Source organism: Phaseolus vulgaris, chromosome 10 (assembly GCF_000499845.2).
Source record: "Phaseolus vulgaris cultivar G19833 chromosome 10, P. vulgaris v2.0, whole genome shotgun sequence".
Lineage (NCBI taxonomy): Eukaryota > Viridiplantae > Streptophyta > Magnoliopsida > Fabales > Fabaceae > Phaseolus > Phaseolus vulgaris.
This window is the reverse complement of record NC_023750.2, coordinates 6,487,539-6,498,939: the sequence shown is the minus strand read 5'-3', so window position 1 is coordinate 6,498,939 and position 11,401 is coordinate 6,487,539. Positions and strand designations below refer to the sequence as shown.

General features: G+C 24.6%; 1 pseudogene; it reads right to left on the bottom strand.

Moving 5' to 3' along the window:
• Positions 1-878: 878 nt before the first annotated feature.
• Positions 879-5,142, bottom strand: LOC137819632 (transcription factor bHLH18-like; annotated as a pseudogene).
• Positions 5,143-11,401: the final 6,259 nt, after the last annotated feature.

Below are 11,401 nucleotides of genomic sequence, written 5' to 3'. Positions count from 1 at the left end.
ACTTATATTATATGTGGTAAAATTTATCCTGAAGGGTCTCAAATATATATTTTGAAAATAATGAGAATCTTTTAACTTACAAAATAAAATTGGAGCATGTTTTCTATATATTAAGTATAGCCAATTGTGTGAAATTTAAATTTGAGATATTCATGAGTTATTTAATAAAAAACATTATAACTCAGAATCATTTTACTTAATTTAAATAAAAAATTACAAGTAGTTTATGATGATAGGGTATACTTATGGGACTTAACCACTTGAAAATTTGTTAGAATTGTAATTGTTATAAATAAATTATAAAAACTAACAACCATATAGATAATGAAATATTTCTATCTTTCATATTTAATTTTGTTTTTTTATTATATTTTAAAATTACAATATTGTAAGCCTTATAATTATTTAAATACATATGCACCAATAACATAACGTAATAAAAATAAATTGTTCATTCATTAAGAAAATAATGATACACACTATTATAGCTCTTCTTTTTCTCTATTATTTCCTTAACATCGTCTTCATTTAAATTTTACAAATTTTAGAGTAAACCTATAATACATATAGTTTACAAAAATAAATATATAAATTTTAAATTTTAATTCATTAAAATAACATAACATATAATATAAAAACAATAACGTCTCTTATTATTGTGATGCACATGTTCGTAATTAATTAACAAATTCATTATAAAATATTAAAACAATAGTGCCTTCTTATTTTTACAACTTGTTGTCATGTAAAAATATCAAAGATTAGTATAAAAAGATAAACATAATATTAATATCGATTTTGTTGTTGCACTTATTTTATTACAGTATATAATTTTTTTGTGTATATTATATTTTCATGTCTTATAGTTAGACATTAACTAAATAGAATGCAATTTTCTTACCATTTTTCATTATCTCTCAATCAAAATCCATATACAAAAAATAATATTAATTTTCCTTAACAATTGTTTCCCATACCTTAATACATCACCATGAACAAATTCTCATAATTTTCTCTTATTTAAGAAGTCAAAACTAAATTTCTGCAAACTTCACTCTCCATAAACAATTGCAGAGTATATTGGCACTCTTAGGAACATTAATGTCATGTGATTTTCAAGAGAGCTTGCTTCAGACTTTTTACAAGATTATTCACTGTCATGCAGTATTTTTCTTCCATCTGCAACAAAGCTAAAGTAAATTAATTCAGCATGTAAAATTATTACATGTGCATGGAGAATAGATGTTCTCATACTAATATTTTTCTTAAACTTTTCTTCATAGTAATATATTCTTAATAGAGGAGTTTTGTTTTCTCTTAATAGTGAAGTAAGAATGTTTACCAATAAAATAACAACAAAACAATGACTTGTTATCATGATTAAATACAAATCATTCATGATATATATTGAAATCATTAAATACAAACTACTTTTAGATAAAAATAATAATTAGTTGTTACAATGACTAAATTAGATACTATTTTAGAGACTAAAAAAATGATTGGTATCTAAATTAGTTTCTATAATTCATAAATAGTTTCTAACTTTGTATCTACAAGAAAATTATGAAATAGAAATCAATTTTAGAGACCCAAAATAATTAGTTGTTATAGTGACTAAATTATAGACTATTTTAGAAACTAAAAAAAATTGTTTCTAAATTAGTTTCTATTATTGTTAAATGGTTTTTAAAATTATATCTAATTAATTACCAAAGTTTTTGCAACCAAATTTAGAATCTAAATAATTGGTAGTTAAAACATTGGTAGCTAATTAGATATTAATTTATAAACTATTTAACAGTAATAAAAAATAATTTATAAACCAAAAAATTTGTAGTTCTCTAAAATGGTTTCTAATTTAATCACTATAACAATTAATTATTTTTTGTCTCTAAAATTGTTTTCTATTTCATGATTTTTTTATAGTACTAATTAACTACCAACATTTTAATTATCAATTATTTAGATCTAGAATTGATAATGAAAACTTTATTAGCTAATTAGTTATATAAAGAAATTTAACAAGTTAAAATGTACATTGAAGATAAATTTGTCGATTGACCTTAATAAGAGGTAGACTTTAATCATGACTTAATTTTATAAGACCAATTTATAAAATTAGATTGAGAGATTTTTACCTTACCTAAATAAATTCCGACTAAATAATTCATAGACTCTTCAGTGAATTTTAATAAGTTGAACATAATGAAAAGAAAAATAGTAAAAGGGTATGGTTAAAGTGCATGGGAGCATTATTTTTCTTGATTAAAAAATGTTGGTTTCTATTATAGTGTTTGGAAAATGAGATTTGGAAGCACCTGGGCAATGATTGTAACTTTGAGAGTGGAAGTTCCAAAGGGCAAGACACTGCTGCTAGCAAGAGAGAGATGATGATTTTGGAGCAAAGCCATGATTTTGAGCACAATGTCCTTTTGTTTGTGGCAGTGAATTCCAATCAGAACCTCTTTTTCCAACACTCTTGCTTCAACCTGAGGTAGTGGAGGAGTTGATATATTATGAGACTTTGTTTCATCACATGATGTCCCTTCTTCTTCTCTTGAACACACTTGGGAATATTTCTTTATCAGTATTCTTGAATCTGTGTTCTTCCTCTTGTTCTCATTTTCTAGCTCAATCACTCTCTCTTCAAGTTGTTTCATGTATATCATTGCTTCCCTAAGTATATAAGCCTTGTCTGTCTATAAAATCATGTTTATAAGTCAAATCATGTAAAGGATGTGTTATATGCAAACTTTTCGTAATAATATCTAAAATAATTAATTATTTGTTATCTTAAATTTTTTTTTTTAATAACTTTATTATAACATATATTTCGTTTACTTTAATAATCATTTCAACTAACAATATTATTATACAACTAATAATATTTATGTTGATATTTCAACCAACAATATTATTATTAAAAAAATAAAAAATAAAAAATTGTAGAAAAATTATAGCAAAATTCATATGTTAACAAAAACGATACATGAATAGATTATAATTATTGGTAAAAGAATTTTAAGAACAGAGTAAACGAAAGTCTATTATACCAATGAAATGATTTTCTATGAATAAATCATAAATTAACCAACATATCAATACATGTACTTCTTTCCCGAAAAATATAGAAAAATATAAATAACTCTAAACCTGATTTGTCTTTTGTTGATTTTTTAAATATTCTGGTTGATTATTTTCTCCTGTCAATTCTTTTGAAAAACAATTCTAAGCTAGTATAAGACTTAGTTTTTATATACAAGAAAGTTTCATTATGTTATAAATTTTGTTTCCAAGAAACTTATGTAATAGTCGTTTATTTTGGGGATTATATGAAAGTTTTTTTATACTAAGATTTTAAATATTTTTATTTGTTTGTTGATAAAAAAATTATAATTAGGAGATTTGATTAACAAGTGAAACTTAAAATGGTAAAATTTCATTTTTGAAAAGATGAGATAAGAGTGACTAAATTCTTAGAATTAAGGTGTTCAAAAATTATGAGAGATGCAGAAAGATTTGCTGAAAAGGGTGAAAAGGTGCAGCAAAGCTTGCAGGAAGCTATGGTCTGAAAAAGTGCTGTAAAACTAAGGAAAACAGCTTTATTTTTCTGCCTCAGTGGCCCTGATTTCACTGCAAACAAAGCTTTTTTTTCTTTTGTAAAACTTCTCTTTCTACCCTACTATGTACTTTCTGATTTGAAAGTTCAAAACTGTGCCTCTGGAACCATGGAAATGGCCCTATACATGCACTTTTATCACTTATATGTGCTGCAGAATATATAGTGTTTATACACAGTTTATTGTCCTTTTCACATATCAACACTATAAACCTTCTTTAAGAAAATGTCATTAATACTCTTTTTAACATATACCTGTTTACTATATAAAATTTAATAATCTTATGAAATGAAAATATTCTCTATGAACTGCATTATGTAGCAGTTCATGTAAAAGGGAGTAAATTTCAGTAATATCAGACAAGGAATCAGTTTTTGCTTCTGCTATCTGATCATTGCCTTCATGCTAATACAAAATGTTCAAATCAAGGAACACAACCATACAATTAGTTAAATGTGGAAATTTTAATCAAAATTAACTTTTTGTTGAAACTAATTTTATAGATACTCAATTGAATGTTGTGAATTCAGTCACATTGAAGGCTTGTAAAGAAACAACAAGGACTAAAATTGATGAACATGATGATGATTGAACTGAGTAGAACTAACCTTCTTCAATCCAGGTATGGTGGCAGAAAGTGCTATGAACCTTTCAGTGAGTTCCTGTCTTCTTCTTCTCTCAGTCATGATGTGATCTTGAATCTCAGATGAGCTTCTATACTTCTTGTTGTCACCTTGTTTGGCCTTTGGTTTGGTGATGACATGCTCACTCTCTGAGCTCAGAACTGAAGAACATAGGGCATCCCCACCAAAATACCTATGCAAATCACCATGATCATCATCATCATTAGGTCTATGATGGAGAGAAGAAGGTTTCATGGTTGAGTTTTCAAAGGACAAAATGAAGGAAGAAGATGAGGATGGTGCTGAAGAAGAAGAAGAAGAAGAAGCAGCATTCTTGTAAGCCACAACATCTTGAGAAATGATGGAGCTTGAGCTATTACTCTTCAGCATTTTCCCATGCCTCTCATCAAAGCTTGCATCTTCTTCATAGGACAAGCAACTACTTCCCATGGAAAAAACTTTCTTACTATTATTATCATTATCATTATTATTAGTAGAAGAGTTGTGAAATGAGAAATTCAATGGCTCAAGTACAAACTTATCTTCATCAAGTGATTTGATGTGAGAATGGCCAATGAAATTGTCCTCATCACCCATCTCCTAATACAAAGAAAAAAAGTGGGAAAACACCAAATAGAAGAGTTAAAGAGGATAAAGATAATAGAGAAAAAGTTAAAACAAAGATGCAATGATGATCACATTGATGGAAGAAAAGAAAGTGTTTTTTTATTGGTTTGTGATTACCAAGGAAGAAATCCAACTCTCCCATGAGTCTTCTTCCATTGAAAGAAAAGTGAAAGAGTGAGATGTTTTGGCCAACCATGTCAAAGATCAGTCTTTTTTAAGGTACATTCAAAGGTTCATCAATGGAGACAAGAAACCAACTCGTTATTCATGCGACCTCGTTTCCACCGTTGGATGGAGTGTGATAATGTATACAAAAATGGTGACATGGGGATGCAAACCCTAGTGCCAATAATTTAGATATTGGGCAAAGTGCATTATGCAATCAAAAGTAATATCACCTTTCCATGGATCCACCAACTTTTGTTTTCTCAAACATCATCAATTTAATAGTAAATGAAAAAGTATTTTATTGTTAAAGGGTTTCAATATTTCGAGTTAGATCTTTATTAACATTTTTTGTTTTAAATTTTTTATTTATTTCGATATTCTAATGTTTCATTGTGTTAGTAATAGATGAAGTGATTGTTGTTTTTATATTTAATTTGTTGATTGATTTGTATCTTTTTCTCTTCCATCTCATTTAATTTGATGGTTAATGAATTTCAAAATTTTAAAACAGAAAAAATAGCACTATAAAAAAATCACTAAATAATAACTAATTTAAAAAAAATTACTATTTAAATTTATTATTATCTAAATAATTTCTATTATTAATAAAATTGTAAAATAGTTTTTAAATTAATATTTAAGTTAATTATCCAGATTTTATCTATTAATATTTTAGATTTTAAATTAATTTTCAAAAGATTAATAAAAATAATTTATAATATAAAACTTTGATAACTAATAGTTAGATATAAATTTAGAAACCACTTTAAATAATAAAAATTACTAATATAAATTTATATTAATAATAAAAACACTACAAGAAAATCATGAAATAGAAATCAATTTGTAGAAACCAAAATTATTAGTTGCAATAATAACTAGATTAGAGACCATTTTAGAAACTAAAAAAAAAATTTGGTTTCTAAATTAGTTTATATTATTTTCTATTATTGTTAAATAGTTTTTAAATTGGTATCTAATTAGCAACCAAGGTTTTTGCTACCAAATTTAGAAACTAAATAATTGGTAGTTAAAACCTTAGTTGCTAATTAGATACCAATTTAGAAACTATTTAACAATAATAAAAAATAATAGAAACTAAATTAGAAACCAATTTTTTTTTTTAGTTTTTAAAATGATCTCTATTTTAGTTCCTATGGTAACTAATTATTTTGGTCTCTACAAATTGGTTTCTATTTCATAATTTTCTTGTAGTGAAATTACTTTAATTATCTAACTTTTTAATTTATAGAATAGTCTTTAATTTAGTCAATATAATAATTAATTATTTTAATTTTTAAACTAAGTTTTATTTAATAATTTTTGTAGTATTAAAATTTAATATTATATTATATATATAAAGATTTTTTATTTTTCTAAAAATTAAATTGAAAGTGTCTTATATTTTCACAAACCAAATTGAAGATTTTTATAGTTATTCACTATCTAAGTCTACTCACATACTTTTATTAAATGGTCTTATAATTTTTTATAAATCAAAATATACATATGCCTTTCCCATTATTTTTTACTCATATAATTTTATCTCTTATATAAAAGAATAATTAAATATATTGTTTAGTATAAAGTGTATAGTAGAATAAAAAAATGAATTATGTAAAATAAAAGATTTAAAACACCTGCGTGAGAGACAGTGAGGTGTGAAGTTTTGGGCCTGTTTGGTATGTTTTGAGGCGTAGGGTTGGAGAAAGCTGACAATGATTATTCACCTTTTGGGAAGGAGCAGAGAACTACGCAAGTGGACCAAACAATTATTGGATTCTCGCATCTTATATCATTGCAAAAATTATAAATATTTTTTTATTTTCTGTTCAAATTATCAAACTTTTGATTTCCTTTACAAAAGCTGGTTAAATTTTAATTTTTTTTGAGAATGGAATTGTTTTATTAGAAAATGCATAAAAAAAGTCATGCTAAATTGATTTTTTATATATATAAGGTCACATCAATAACGAAATAGAAATCAATTTGAGATAACAAAAATAAATAGTTGAAATTAGAGACTATTTTAAAAATTAAAAAAAGAATTAATTTTTAAATTAATTTTTATTATTGTTATCTAATTAGCTAGCAACATTTTTCTACTAAATTTAGAATCTAAATAATTGGTAGTTAAAATCTTGATAGCTAATCAGATCAATTTAAAAATTATTTAACAATAATAGAAACTAATTTAGAAATAAAAAATATTTTTATTTTTTAAAATAATCTCTAATTTAGTATCTATGAAAATTAATTATTTTTATCTTTAAAATTAATTTTTATTTTATGATTTTGTTTTAGTGTTCATTATATTTTTTTTTATATTTTATTAACACGATTTTAGTATATCTTCGTAACTCGTGTGACGTTTCACAACTTCTTCATATTTATAATTTTCTAAAAACAACCTCATTCTAATAAAAAAAAAATATTTTGTCTCACTTTTATAAAAATTCCCAAACATTCTTCACACATATAATATTTTCAATATAAATAAAAAAAATACAATCAATTATATATTTACAATTGGTAACTTATTTTTTTAACACACTTCACTATTATTAAACATGTCTCATAGTTTTTGTTTTTTTTTAATCAACAAAACATGTCTCATAGTATATACTTATTTATCCAAGTTTAATATAATAATTTATGTATTATATTTTTATTGTGATTTAATTCATTTAGTTTTTGATAAGAAATATAATTAATGATTTTTTAATTTTTTTCTTTTGAATTACTACAATGATAATTTTAATTGTGATTTAATTCACCTGAATTTGTTATTACACAAATTGTTATAATCGGTGATAAAAGAATTATCTTAATGAAAATTAAATTTATGACTTTTTCATTAGTAGAAAGTAAATTTAATTTAACTCACTTATAAGAGAAGTTTTATATAATTACACTTAATTAATTTCATTTTTAAGCTATTTAAGGTACTTTTTACATGATTATAATAATTTTTAGTTTGTAGTTAACATTTAATTAATAGAAATATAATGTTGAATAAAACAAAATATGTTGGTTTTATCTAGAAGATAAATAGAAGACCTAACATGTGTTATAAAGTGCTTAGTTGTATTTCTGTTTTGAATGCTTTATAACTTTTGGTCATTTGTTCCTTTCAATGTCAGTTGTATGTGGCCTTTCGACCAAGCCTTTTCCATTCAATACAACTCACATTTTTTTTAAGAATTAAAAAATAATAATTAATGCTTCATATTTTTTAAGGAAAAATATTAAAATAACCTTTTATTATGATTTTTTGGTTAAATAACTTTGTATAATGAGTTTTTATTAAGTTTTTTAATAAAAAATAATTTTGATTGACCCACCATTTATTGTTGGTCATTGCTTAAACTTGATTAAATAAATCAAAGACTGAATCACTATTTTTGAGTTCAGCAAATAGTATAATCTGATTTTCAAATTAAAAATACAAATATTTAAAAATGAGGTCATTATGTAAAATGACATCATTAGTATATGCAACAATATCACACATATAAACAAAATAATGTTTTATTTAAATTGGAAAATAAAACACTAAAAGAGTGAAAATAAAAAGTTAAAGGTGAAATTATTTTGAACTAAATGATATAAATAAAAATATAGAAAAGTTAAATATTTATTATTATAATTTTTTTTATTAAATAGCAACTAATTTAAAAATAAAAAATAATTAGTTACTATTTTATAAATTAAAAAATTATTGATGTTTAAATTACTTTTTATTATTAATAAAAATTTATAAAGTAATTTTTAAATTGACATCTAATATTAATTAATGTTTTAGCTATTTTATATTGTAAATTATTAAAATAGTTAGTAGTTAAAAATTTGATAATGTTAGATATAAATTTAAAAATTATTTTATAAACTTTTATTATTAATCAAAAATTACTTTATATACTAATAATTTTTAATTTATAAAAGAATATCTAACGGATTAATTATTTTTTATGTATTATTTTAATTACTGATTTTATTATAGGTTTGATAATTTTTTTGTCTTATTATTATAATAATAATTTCTTAACGTTCATAATTTATTTAGAAAAAAAGTTAATATAATTTTTTGTTAAATTATTGGTAATGAATAATATGTTATATGAATAAAAAATGTTATCTTGTAATTAAAAATTAATTTATTGATGAAAGTAACATGTAAGACGAACAATGAAAGTCATATATCAATGTATAAATACCCTTATCATGAATTTAACTAAATATTTTGTATGGATTTATCTTAAAAAAAAACTAAATTAAAAATATTTAAAATAATGAAGACAAAATTGAAAAAATTACCCTAATTTTAACAAACAAAAGTATATAGGCGGTTGAATTGAAAATAATAACGATAATTAGATATTATATAAAATAACATTAGAGAAATATAATTACTAATACTAAAAATAAATAAATAAACTATAAACTTTTTATATTTAAAATAAACCAAAAATATCATAATATGAGGTCTAAGTACAAAATTATGTTATTTAACAATAACTTTAGAATTGAAAAAAAAATTCAATACTTTACAATTATTTTGGGAAAAAGATTAAAATAACGTTTTATAATAAATTGTTTGCTAAATAAATTTGTATTAATTTTCGTAAAAAAATATTTTTCATTGACCCACGAATTTTTACTGGTCATAAATAGATCAAACATTAGACTGAACCACTAATCCTTCAAAATACAAATATCACATAATCAGTATTACATAAACAACAATATCACATCATCACGACATGAAAGAAACTAATATTTTGTTTTGAGGTGAGAAAATGAGAAAAAAAAAACGTAAACTAAAATGGTTTGAATTAAATAATATAAGTAAGAAGTTAAATATATTTATCTATTATTTTAATTATTTAATTTTGTTGATGATTAGATATTGATGATGAGTACACCTTCAAGTGATTACATTATTTCAAATAATAATCATTTTTCTAATTTATTATCTCATATAATAATTGATTATCTAGTTTAAAATTAATTTTTATAATTTTTGTAAATTATTAATTATTTTAATAAATATTTGATTATATTATGCAATCTAAAAAACTACACTTTCATAAATAATTAATTATACTAGTTTAAAATATTTTTATGTTAATGAAGCACATAAGAATCAATATTTACAAGATTCCACTCAAATTTTGTAGCTCCTTTCAATAATAAAAAAAACTTAAACTTCTTGGCCAGTTTCGGAATGTACCGAAGTAGTGAGGTGAACTTTCCACTCAACCGTTGGAGTTCCTTAAGATTGTTCAAACTCCAAGTGCTCGTGATTGCCTCACACTTATCTGGGTTGACTTCAATCCCTCTGTTCAGTGAATTGTCTTTCCTACTCAGATGATATGAGTAGGAAGGAGACCACGTTGATCATTGGTTCATCAAAGCTAAGATAATTTCCTTCGAACTTAACTCTAGGATCCAAGTTGACCTCTTCAATTTCTTCAAGATCGTCCTTTGTAGTAGGGGAAAATTCCTTAACATTGTGGACTTATCGAGGTATGTCTTGATGTTCAAGGATTTGAATAGTGAACTCTATTTGTGTTGTGCTACTTGAGGTTGAGCCTTTCACCGAGTATGGGGCTACCTGTATTTACGTAACACTCTTGAGTTATTTTGGGATTAACTTTCACCGTTATTATTGAGTCGTTTTCTGTTGAAAACTTCATAGCCATGTCTTGGAATTGATTAAGAGTCAAATGGCCGAAGAGAATATTATAGGAGGCATCTGCCTCCACCAAAATATATCTCACCGTCAAGGTGCGATATGCTGCACTAGTTCCAAATGTAGTAAGGAGATTTATATATCCCCTTATATGTACTCGTTTTCCAATGAATCTGAGTAGTGGATCTGGATAGGACTTGATCAAAGAAAGGGGAAGATTCAGCTTTAAAAAGGTTGATCAGTAGAGTACATCAGTCGAGCTACCTTGATCAATGAACTTTACAAACTCTCCAATTTGTGATGGTAGTTGTGACGACCATTGGATCATCATGATCAAGATTGTTGGGACAAAAATATGCATATGTGAGTGTGATTGGGGGGAAGTGGTCGAGGTGTTAAGGAGCTAATTGAGTTTACACTTCTTAGATGCCTCTTTTGTGCTGATCTCAAACTCCCCCACCTGCAAATCCACCAGTTATGGTGCAAACAAATCCTCAAACATTATCAGGATCCTTAGGTTTTTCCAGTTTTAGTGTAGCTTGAGGAGGAGGATTAAAAGGAGGCGTCGTTGTACCAGACGGTGGTAACGCTCCTTGATGGAGATCAAGCCCAAGAGGACATGGAGGCCAATCAACAAGATCAAGAGGAGGTGGAGGCACAAATAG